Raw genomic sequence first — 12947 nt, 5'->3', positions numbered from 1 at the left:
CGATAGTTAAGCTACAGAAGACTCTGCAAAAGTTTGAATATCAAATAAATCAGTTTTTATGGATATGACAATTAGATCTACAAGTGTTACGTAGCGTCGATAATAATTGTCATAACAAACAAAAAACGCTGTTTTCATTTGAACGTAGTTGAAATATTCTATATTCTACTTTTTATAACAAATCCATTAACACCTTATTGCACTTTACAATGTATGCAAATATGGCGATACTTCAAGATAAAGTCAGAGCGCGCGCTTTGTGTGACGTCAAGATAAAGAAAAAAAGTTTCACGACAAGGTGAATGAATAGTTTACTGTGGATGAGGCGGGGTTAACCTGTCAGGGTTATTCCAAAAATAGCTCCAGCTTCACAGTTTTTGTGACGTAAACGTGCAACTCTATCGATTTGAAAAAAGTTGAAGGGGCAATTTGATCTGCAAACAGTAGTATCAATAATGTCTAGGTCGTTTAACAAGTCTGACATGAGCTTAATTTCACTATTTGTAAACAATGACAAACGTTCATATGATACTAGAAAATAATCCACAACCGAAGATCCTTGCTGGCTTACAAAAGTGTAATTATTGTTAATATAATTTCTCCCATTTAAAATACAACAGTTACTCTCAATAATAAAGTCACATAATAATTCACCATATTTGTTTGCACTGAAAGCAAAAGCATTATGTTCACAAATATTGTCTACACCGGCAATGAAGTCATCCAAATTTGAACATCTTGCATTAAAATCACCACATACTTTACAGATGTATTTGACATAAGAGTGATTCTAAAAAGTCATTACAATCAATATTTCGTTTTGAATTAATTGGAGGTAAACAAAGAAAATCTGTAAACTTACTTTTACTATTTGCCTCAGACTTAATCCAAAGGATACCTTCCAGTGTATTATCTACTTGTCTAACATTAAACATATCTAACAAATACCTCTTAACGAAAAAACTAACACCCAAAAACCCTTGTTGTCCTTTTCATACCTAGGAACTTTAGTATTGTATAACTAATAGGATCGTTATAAGTTTCAATATATCATGAAAAATAAAGCATTTTCAATTGTTATTAAAGCTATTACAAGCTATTTAAAATTTTCATTTTTGGCTACACTTGTAGAGAAATTGTAAAAATACTCACTAAAATTAAGAAGTCGGCTTAGATTTGAAGATTGAATACTGCTTAAGCCGGTGCTAGGGGGCGTGGGAAGTGTTGCATTTTCCATTACTGCTCATGAACAGACTCAATCAAACCGAGTCTGCAATTTTCACTGTTTGCCTTGTTTTCGGTGCTTCCGAGGGATCTACTTTTCAGATTTTATTTACAAAAGTGTCTATGGTATTAATTCCTGCAGGCTAAATCTACATTTTATACATTTAACTTTGAATAAATAACAACCATATTTCATCCTTAAAAATCTTCCAAGACGTACGGATTAAACGTTTTAAATTTTCAGTTTTAAAGATTTTCCGGGATGGGCAATCCATTTTCAAAACAGAATGAACATTTTTGTGGTAATTAAGACAAAAGAGAAAAGTAAATGACCATACAATAGAGGATTGTGAGTTCAAATCATCGCCCTTCATAACTCTTACCCATTTGCCGCTTTGTCCCCTCCACATATGCTCGCCTTTGAAACCACTCAAATGCCCATAAAAAACGTATACAATCAGTATTTTTTCTGAGAATAATAGTGGGCAAGATAACTTGCTCATGGTAAAAGGAAAGAGGCAGCACATGCAAGGAAGTGTAAATGCAAGGGAAATGGATGGGATGGGAAAGGGGAAAAATGTGTAAGGTTTATTTACATAGTACTAATAACTTAACTACATGAAAAAAGACAAAGCTATAGATTGATAAAACCAATATTCAACGTTTCATGAAATTTTCAAGCTTACAAAATACAGCTGCAAAATTGCCATGACCCAAAACCTTACGAAGTCTGCTAACAATTGCAACCACCCCTTAAAAGTCCAGTTTTGAGGTGTCTTTATTCATTCAATTACTTTGACTTAGTCTTGCTTTTTTAACACAAACACTTACGCGTAGTCTAATTAGGACAAGTCTGTATTTCGACAGTTGTTTTGTAATGCTCAGACAGAATGTGATTAGTTAATTTAAAGATGAATAGCGATCTTGAATTTTTTCAATTACATCTACAGTTAATTTAAATGAAGTTCATTTAAAATTTTGCTATTTGATATTTCTAACATAAAAAATTGAACAATTTTCCAGTATAAGCTGTTCTGTCAATATAAATATGTGATTTATTGAAAATATATATAAGAACAAAGAGCATATGCATGCATCTATGAATTGCAATTTAATTATCATGTCAAGTATTGGCATCAAATCCACATTTTTCCTGATAAAATAAGGACTTTTCTTCAAATGTAGGTGTAATTGCGTTGAAAAGCATGGACATCGTTTCTCACATTTGTAAAGTGAAATTAGGTATCAATGCCAAATGTTTTTTTTTTTTTTAATAGAATAAGTCATCTATTTCATACACACCAGCACAGTGTTCAAATTAAATGTGCAGAATCAAACCGAGCCTGCAACATTTTCGTTTTTATCGTGTTGAGCGACCTGTGAATTTTCCATTTTTTCTATTTTATTATCACTGCAGCGTTGTTTGTGCCGTGTGGCGGCCGTAAAAAGTCTCCCCATACATTCAATCAGGGCTGTTATATTTCGATCTTCTAAGATCGTTCAGCACGACTTTTATGTCGTGTTATTGGTACTGTTTAGTTTCTCAGCACGACCATTTCAGCCTGGGTGGTTCCAATACTGCCGCTTTCATAGCCTTGGTTATTGTATAATCACCCCTTGGATATGGTGTCTGCTTTTTAATTTTGTCTTTTGAAGTTTCTGTGATATGCAGGCTCCATAGCCTCAGATTCCCTTTCTAAATTCCAGTTTGTTTAATTGTGTCCTTTGTTTACTCATTTAGGGCAAACCCATTACTTTATCTGGGGACCAAACGCCGCTTTTCATGGTATTACACGCCACAACACGTGTATCTTTGAAGGTTTCATGTGCACCGCCGTTTGAATACATCTGCGGATGTCTTTAAATTGCTTTTTGTACTTTTAGCATGTTTAAATGTTGAGTTTTGCTCAACCCGGGGCTAGAGGGCGTGGACGGTAGCATGCATTTCCACTACAGTCCATGAACAGGCTCAATCAAACCGAGCCTGCAACATTTCGTTTTTGTCGAGTTGAGCGACCTGTGAAGTGTCCACTTTTTCTTTTTTAAAACTTTAATATTGTGTTCTGTAATTCCCTATGGAACCTGGATTTAAAGATTATATTACAGAATATATCAATACAACTCTGTTTGGAATGAATAATGTCGCTTTTAGCCGCATTAGTATTAAAAACATGCTGCTGTCACAGATACAGTTTATTTCTGTCATGGTAACATTGTAGAAAATGCGTTATTTAAGTACTTTAAAATAGGACATAGTACATAGCTTATTGATATTTGATTTTAGTTCACTGATCGTTGTTGGTGATTAATTGAAATACCTGTGCCGATTTGTCGTGTCTTCGTGTTCTTGCGTGCTGTGGTGAAGACACGCGGACACGGAATATTCAAATGAAATATTATATTGGCATACTGTCGTGTTAGCGGGTCTTTATTTGTCTTGTGTCCTTGTTTCCGCTTCGAACACATGAACACAAAGAGATTATTCAGGTCAATCAAATAGAGTCTGCTAATATTTTGCTTGGTTGCATTTCCAAAGAATCCTCGAAAAGATGTTACTGGATAAACAAGTTCGATTTGAAATACCAAAAAGAAAAAAATGGAAAATACTCCCAATGACCAATTAAAATGTTAAACCTATTAATGGGCGGTAGTGGAAATGCAAGCTACCGTTCACGCTTGGTTGAGTATTGCTCAACCCGGGGCTAGAGGAAGTGGATGGTAGGATACATATCCACTGCCTGCCATGAAAAGGCTTTAAAATTATCAAAAAAGCAAAGAAAAATATCAAACAGGGAATGCCACATACGAACAAGCAAATTTGATGAATTGGTATCCCCCGCCGAAAGGGTTTGTGGTGAGGATTGGCAAAAAAATATATCCGCCTAAAAGTTAAGGATGTTACTAAGAAGCAAATAATTTCATTAGTCAAAATCAATTTAACAGAAAATGAATGCTATTTTTTGGTTGGGGTGGGGGCAGCGGGGGTGACCGAATGAGGGTACAAAACATCACATGTTGATTATAAATATTAGGGGGAAGTGATACATGTTCGGGGTGGTGGGCATGACTGGGTGGAGGAATGACGTGGGGGAACGGTACAACTTTGTATGTTGATAAATATTCATGGAAGGTTTGAAAAAAAAAAATAAAAAGGAATAATTTTTTTTTTTTTTTTTTTTTTTTTGGTTGGGGTGGGGAGGGGGGTGACCAAGGCAAGATGGTGACCAGGTGTGGGTCCACAACTTCACATGTTCATAATAAATGTTCTAAGAAAAGAATGAAAGAAGTTTAATGAAATTCTACCAGTTGGTTGGTTTGTTATGTACAAATCTGTAGATTTTTAAACAATTAAAGGGCAATAACTCTGCGGAAAATTGACCAATTAAAAAAATGACAGGCATCATCGCAGTATGTTGGTTCATATTTATTTCAAGTTTCATGGAATTTTACCAGCTTAATTGTTACTGAGAACTGGCTGCAGACGAGGATTTTTCATTAAATCAAGGGCAATAACTCTAAGGGAAATTGACCAATCAAAATAAACTTGACGGGCATCATCGCAGTATGTTGGTGCATGTTTATTTCAAGTTTTATGAAATTCTACCTGATAGTTACTGAGAAATGGCTGCGGACGGACATTTTTAAATTTTAAATCATGGGCAATATGGGCAAAATATGCATCTTCATCTGATTTTAAATCAATATACATTGGGCATTTTTCACTAAATCAAGGGCAATAACTCTAAGGGAAATTGACCAATCCATAAAAAAAACTTGACGGGCATCATCGCAGTATGTTTGTGCATGTTTATTTCAAGTTTTATGAAATTCTACCCGATAGTTACTGAGAAATGGCTGCGGACGGACATTTTTAAATTTTAAATCATGGGCAATATGGGCAAAATATGCATCTTCATCTGATTTTAAATCAATATACATTGGGCATTTTTCACTAAATCAAGGGCAATAACTCTAAGGGTAATTGACCAATCCATAAAAAACTTGACGGGCATCATTGCAGTATGTTGGTTCATGTTTATTTTAAGTTTCATGAAATTCTACCTACTAGTTACTGAGAAATGGCTGCGGACGGACATTTTTAAATTTTAAATCATGGGCAATATGTCCAAAATAAGCATCTTCATCAGATTTTAAATCAATATATATATATATATATATATATATATATATATATATATATATATATATATATATGGATTGTTTTGCTGTGATATCAGCATCCAAATGTGGCCCTATAACTACATTCTGATATCACGCTGCGTCTCAAAAAGGACAAAAAGGCAAAAAGCTAAAGATTAAAGAGGCAAATTGCGTGTCGGTTTCATACCTTTTACACCCCTGGATTAATTTCCATGTAACTTGATATAATGATAGATGACAATAAGGGAACATGTAAAACACACGAAACGTAAATTAATTCCATATTGGGTAATTATTTCATCGACTTAGTCTTTTATGCAAGACTTTTGAAAGGAATTTAATTCATCGTGATATAGTAAGAAAGTGCATTAAACGAGAACCAACATGAAGCAAAACGATGCATGGAAAGATCATTTATCTAATTAAATTTTGTCTGGCACAACATTTCAAACTACTGGAGGAAAATTAATGAAACTTGTCATTAAGAACAATGGAAATGAGAGAATGTAGGTGTATATACCACTACACTGTCATGATTAGTTATTGATATATAGCTCACCTATTACAAAATCCAGACAAAAAACTGAAATTGCTAAAAGGAACTATTTAAAATTACAAAAACAAAGGCAGAAAAACAAACAGAAGGACGCAAGTCCTCATACAGCACTTAGTATTGAATAGTGTGTGTGTAATAAGTTTGAATTTATGTCCAATATGCTTATTTTCAAAGATTTACATGCACGAAAAGGGAATTTACAATACAATATTGACGAATGGCAATAAGCGTACATGTAGCGCACAAGACCCATAACTTTCGGTAACTTAGAACAAGCTTCTACGTTTCACCTAGCTATGTGAAATTTCAGCAATAGGACATTATTGCAAATGCATCAAAACGAAGACATATAACAGTTCTTTGAAAACGGTGAGTGTTTAAAGGCGTGTACTGTCCGAAAATGTGGCCCCTTTATGCAGTCCTTTTCTGAAATTCAATGTATAGATCAGTAAACTAACAATTGTTTTGTAGAGTAACATACATGTTTTATTTGCTGTTTAATTGTCATCTGCAACAACCCTTTCTTTCCGATTTGGTGTTGTTTGAAATGTGTTCTCAAAATGTAAGACTAAGCTTTAATAAAGAACCTGTTATTATAGACACAGCACTATTTTTATATGCAGAGAAACTATTATTATCAATATATACATAAAAATCATTTTTAACATTACACTTTTAAACGAATGAATGTGTACATCGTTCCAATGAGGAAAAAAATACTTAGTATTTACATCACTGCTGCCAAGTACATTTCTTTCCAAAGAAAAGCAACATTTTCGTTACATTCTTGTTTCAGTGTCACCAAAGATGTCACAGAAATCCGGTTAATGGCATTATTCAGTACTTTTATTCTTTTTTATTATTGCCGATGACGTATTCCTTTCAGAAACATGAATTAACAATCAATATTTTATTAAAACAAATGGTACTGTTCATGATTCTTCCAAGATAATGACTGTACTAAATAACATGTTCATTCTCCGGATTTGATGTCCATGCCTTTAAAAGAGGTTTAACTATGTCCATTTGTTTTACATTTCAAACAATTTGCACAAATACTGTAATAGTTTGGAAAACATTTAGTTAAGAAAACCATAAAGGTGTCGTAAATGTAAAATAAAAATGATTGCTAGACACGTACCTAAGGCATATCTTCTGTGAAACAAATCCCTGTATCAGATATAATAGCAATTTGACTAATAACAGCCTTGATAAATGAGATATATTTGAAATAGGTGTTCCAGACAGCCAAAGATAAAATCAATGACATTTGAATATGTTATGAAGTAACTTTGATGTATGAATTTTATAAAGAATACACTATATTTAACAGAGAAACGACGTAATACACATTGATCATTTAACAAAAAAAATGAATGAATGTCTATCCTCAGTCAACAAAAAGGTCCGTGTTATAAAATGTTTGAAACACTTAATGTTTATTTATCTTTTTATGGCACTGCTGCATTATTCCATGATATTTTTCGGCCATTTGGAATCATAGAATAAAAAAGTGGAACTCCAAAATGACAATGTTGCAGTATAACTGCATGCTACCTACACGCCCTCTAGCCCTGTGTTGAGCAGAACTCAACATTTGCACATGCTATAAGTACGAAAATCAATTTATAGACATCTGCAGATATGTTAATTAATTGACTGTGCAGCACTAGAAATCCTCGAAACGCGTAGGGGGCCTCACAACATTGAAAATTCCCGCTTTTAATTTGTTCAGAAAGATATATCCTTGTTTTTTTTGCTTTCTTTGCGCTCTGGCTAAAAGCAATGCTCTGATACATTTTAAGTACGTCTATGGACGTTACAATAACAAATGACCATAATAACACCCAAATTCTCTTGAAATGGGCTCAAATAACAATAAATTATAAAATCTATAAAAAAAATTAAATTAAAAATAAAAATTATAGTTACACAGTTTTTCCCTTTATTCTGCGTTAGGTATAAGATAATTAGAAACTTCACAGGCGGAAATTATTCCTAATTTTCAGAAAAATGTCTTAATCAGTTTTCAGTTGATGGTAAAATATAGGACGTAATCAGTTATTGAAATGAAGGACAGTATGGGCACAATTATTTTTAAAGTTTCAATGTTGAAAAAAAATCTTTTAAAAGTCTTTCAAGATTACTTAGTTTGCTACATTTGGAAGTGAAATATTTGAAAACTTGTTTTGTAATGAATTTAAATAGTTCAGAATACAAAGTTAACAAAAATGCATTTTTGGACCTTAAATTAAAATATCATTTATATATCAAAATTTCAGAACTGTCCTAAGTGTCACTTGCTAAAGGTTGTTCAGAATAGAATTTTATCTACATCCAGTCTTCATATAAAAAAACTCGGATTTTGCGAATCAACAAATAGTTTAACATAAATTTATTGAAAATAGGTCATTTTAACATATGAAATACAAGATCAAGAATTTCAATAGAAATTCGTGTTAGTAATATAATTTAATATCTTATGGGCTCAAATAACAATAATTAATAAAAAAAGATCCCTTGGAAGCATAGAAAGCAACCAAGCAAAATTGTAGTATGATCTGTATGATTGTGTCTGTTCATGTGGGAGACAGTGCAATGTGCAAAATCTATCACACCACGTAGCACAGGCTTAATCTGAATGCTACAGTACTATGGTTACAATATATGTACTCCATGATCCCAAAGGACCAGAAAATGTAACAACACCGAGCCTAATACGTGGAGGCGTGTTACAGTCGCCGTACGGCACATAAAAACTGCTATTGTAAAAGTCAATATAATCTATAAAAAGATCCTTTGGAAGGATAGAACGCATCAAAGCAAAATATTACGTGCTTGATTTGTTTCATACTAGACACATCGACTATTAATGCATCATAATACGTATTTGTAACTGCATTTAGTTACACCTCCTTACGCAGTTTATATTATTTGCAAAGAATTTATTTGATAACTTCAATCTCCATGATATTCGTAAGGAGAATTACGTTTCGATGCATGTCACTTTTCTGTTTATGTTTTATTTCCTGTTCTAAGGATACATTTTCAGCCGAGGCAAAAGCTATTGATTTGGCCCTAAATTTTATATCAAGATATAGTGAAGAAAAGTTTATTATTTTTTCCGACTCGCTTTCTGTTTTACAGTCAATTCACAACTGAAACATGGAAAATCCTTTCATTCAAAATATTCTTCTCGGGGTTCATGCACTATCTTTCAAAAGGTCTATCATATTCTGTTGGATTCCTAGTCATGTTGGTATTGATGGAAACGAGGATGCTGATACTGCAGCAAAGAAATCCCTTTTATTATCACAATCTAATATGAAATTACCATATACTGATTTTAGGCCAAATGTCAAAAAATACATTTTATCTAAATGGCAATCGTCATGGAACAATGCTTTGTTCAATAAACTTCATGATGTTAAACCTACTTTAGGTGAATGGCACCAAGGGAACAGATCTGTTCGCAGGGAAGAAGTTGTTCTTTCTCGTTGTCGAATAGGTCATACCCGTTTTACTCATTCTTATCTTCTGAACAAAGAAGAACAACCTGAATGTCACATGTCAGACACCGCTTACTATTAAACATATTTTAGTGGACTGTGTGGACTTCGTTCCACAACGCAGTACATACTATGACGTTCAATCTTTGAAGGAGTTGTTTGAAAACATTTCAGTCAGCAATATCTTGTCCTTTTTAAAGCAGATAGGCATTTATCACAAAATCTGAAATCATATATTTTTCTTTACACATTTTGCAATATTGTTGTTTGTCACTAATATTTTAACCCTTTATATACGTTTTTGCATAAATGTTTTTAGACGTGCTTTACAATGTGCTTTACATTTTATATGTTTATACATTTTTACATAATTGTTTTTAGAGATGCTTTACAATTTACGTTTTCAAAGCGCGTGTTTTCGGCAATATGTGGCCTTTTTGTGTCGGTTCGCCGTAAAATCTAACTCACTCACAAAAGTGGGTGAAGTAAGTACATCATAATATACAAGTTGTCTTCTGACCAGTTTTAGAAATTCAGTTAATATTTTACAGTAAAAATTCAGATCACATATATGTCTATGTTATTAGTATGGATACATTTAGAAATTTGATATTTCATAAATATTTGCAACCATATATTGAAATACCTGTTCTACAGTTTTTCCACTCATACTGATTGGATTTTCTTGCATTATCTATTACTGGTGCATTATTGTTAATGCCAAAGTGTTTTGCGTTCTGTTTGTCTTTAGTTAAACTGGAGCAAAAAGAAAACAAAACAGATATTTCCTTCTTTTTCCCTCAAATATATTTTTCGCTTGCCGCCTTACTTGTTAGTTTTTAAAGGAAAAATCGGATGAACACTTTTTCAGTTTAGTATGGTCTTATATCCTCTATCAATAAAAGACACTCGTGTATAATAATCTTCATACCAACAAACCGTAGCTCATGCAAGCACGTCGTGCTGGTTGTTGAGAGTAAAACAGAAGATATAAAAATATTATGTTTGGTGCGATATTGCCCTCTTTTCTGAAATAAAAACTTTTATATGAAACTTCCTGTTGCATTAACTTGAAAATTGAAGCAGTGAACTGCAATTTCATTTAAGAAAATGTAAGGTTTGTAATAAATTAAAAAAAAGAACTGATAAACCTACCTAAGAGATACAGGCTGTAATTATTATTGGTTTCTTATATAATATCAAATACAACATCGGCCAATAGTGTCGCTCACTTTTCAATCTGCATTGTAGTATGACTTTGAAGCCTGTTAATAATACCACCCTGCAGTGATACAAATACAAACAGAGATTCTAGAAGATATAATGATTGTATCGCATATTGTATGAAGACAGATATTGGCTTTTCCTAGCGTCACCGACAATATAAATATTCTGCAGTCGTATTGCCTTTTACAGACATTGTGTGATATTCTTACGGTACTATGAAATGAAAATTGGAAGTAAGATGTTGCACAAACAGGTCAGTGATTCAAATATGTAGTTATAGTAAACTTGAAATAAAATGACTATGAACAAATGCTGTCAATTAAATTTAAAACAGTTACACAGTTTACCCTTCATTCTGCGTTAGGTATAAGATAATTCATATATCAGTCTAAGGAACTTCACGGGCGGAAATAGGATTATATACCTAATTTTCAGAATATCTTATTCAGTTTTCAGTTGACGGTAAAATGTAGGATGTAATCAATTATTGAAAATAAGGACATTATGAGCACAGATAGTTTTAGAGTTTCTATTGTCACTATATTTGTCGAATAAATCTTTAAAATACAAGTTGAAAAACTTGTTTTGTAAAAAAATCAAATAGTCCATAATACAAAGTTAACAAAAATCTAAATTTTCTTTTACCTTAAATTAGAATCATTTATATTTCTAAATTTCAGAACTTGCTAAAAGTTGTTCAGAATATAACTTTTATCTACATCCAGTCTTCATAAAAACTCGGACTTTGCGAATCAAATAATAGTTTTACATGAATTAATTGAAAAAAGGTCATTTTGACATTTGTAATGCAAGATCAGGATTTCCATAGTAATTTGTGTAATATATCAATTTAATACCTTATTTACATGTATCTTAATGATATTATCAGGATAATGAAAATGTATTTAAAAATGCAACAAATTGTAAATTGATGTACAACATATACAAACAATATGCACAGACTGTAATAAAAACTGAGTGATAGGAACAAATATAAACAATATTACAACAAATATTCGAAAATGTTGACGAACGTAATGAACGTCGTAGAATAAAGTGGATGTTTACATAAAAATATGTTTTCCTTGAAAAACTTGTATTCCCGGTCTTGAATGAGGTATCCATAACAAAATATATTAAACATATAGCGTCGAACTGTAGTTAAGGCATTTGTGACAAAAATGAATTCCCAGTTTGTTGGTTTGTCGATTACAGTTACATGTAATATACTTGCGTTTCGTGATTATAAGGGATCATCTATCAGCACAGTTTTCTATGACTCAAAAACCAGCATTCTCATTCATTTCATAGAAAAAAAAACTGAATGACTAAACCAATTGATAGTCATGAAAAAAGCAAGCTTGATTTATTGCCAATATAATGAGCTTGTGATAGCTTGTTATCTCGGAGGAAAAATAAGAAATATTTTGAGATGTTTGAGGGAAGAGGCACAAATTCCATATTAGCAATAAACATAGCTTTGTAATCGAAGTATCTACTGTATATTCTTTTAAAGTCGAAACTCAAGAAATAAAATTGATCTTTGTAGATCTTTTGAAAGCGATATATTTTCTTTCTATTTTCACTCCGATGACGTTAGAGTTGTAAAAACATAAAGTGAGGGTTTCGTATTGTATAATTTATAACAGTTTTACATCATCCAACAGCATTTAAGGTATTAATTTGCAGTGTGATTCCTATTTGAATAACTTATATCAAGCTTTATCTAATACAGTCATTCAAATAAATCCTCGTTTTGTTATATGTATATCAGCAAACTTTCTACTAATAAGTTGAAATCTTAATAGGCTAAACGGTCAGTCTGATCCTAAGACAGATATCATTTAAAGGTTAGTTATCACCCTATTGCCATGCTATTAGAGATAGCTTATCACTGCAAGAACGTAATGAATTAGATTCTATTGCTGTCACCGTAGTACTTGGCTGTCAGAAACAGATAATTATTGGATGTTCTGGTTTTCCTATAGTAATACAAAATTATACTTCTAAACTATGCCATCACTTAAGAGCAATACTTGTTAAGGGAATGTTTCCGTAAAAAAAAATTGTAATGAGGTGATATTAAAAATCGACTACTTGATTTGTCTTTGAGGACACTTTGTATGTATTAATTGTTTTCAGGCAATGGGAATTTCTCAGTGACATTTTAAAAGCCGTTACAGGAAATTTTAACGAATGTGACGAATGTATTACTGCATCTTAAATGGTACTTCTACATTTCAGGTAAGATTTTAGATACATTGTTAAAT

General features: G+C 32.4%; 1 protein-coding gene across 1 annotated transcript in view; it reads left to right on the top strand.

The window, feature by feature from the left end:
- Window positions 1-10873: 10873 nt before the first annotated feature.
- Window positions 10874-12947, top strand: part of LOC123564167 (GTP-binding protein Di-Ras2-like) — a 61880-nt gene continuing 59806 nt past the window's right edge. Inside the window, exons 1-2 of the mRNA XM_045357536.2 lie at window positions 10874-10930; window positions 12820-12921. The gene's annotated coding sequence lies outside the window, so the exon portion shown is untranslated. The remainder of the gene's footprint in view (window positions 10931-12819; window positions 12922-12947) is intronic.

Source organism: Mercenaria mercenaria, chromosome 2, assembly GCF_021730395.1.
Source record: "Mercenaria mercenaria strain notata chromosome 2, MADL_Memer_1, whole genome shotgun sequence".
NCBI lineage: Eukaryota > Metazoa > Mollusca > Bivalvia > Venerida > Veneridae > Mercenaria > Mercenaria mercenaria.
This window is presented reverse-complemented; position numbering and strand designations above follow the sequence as displayed.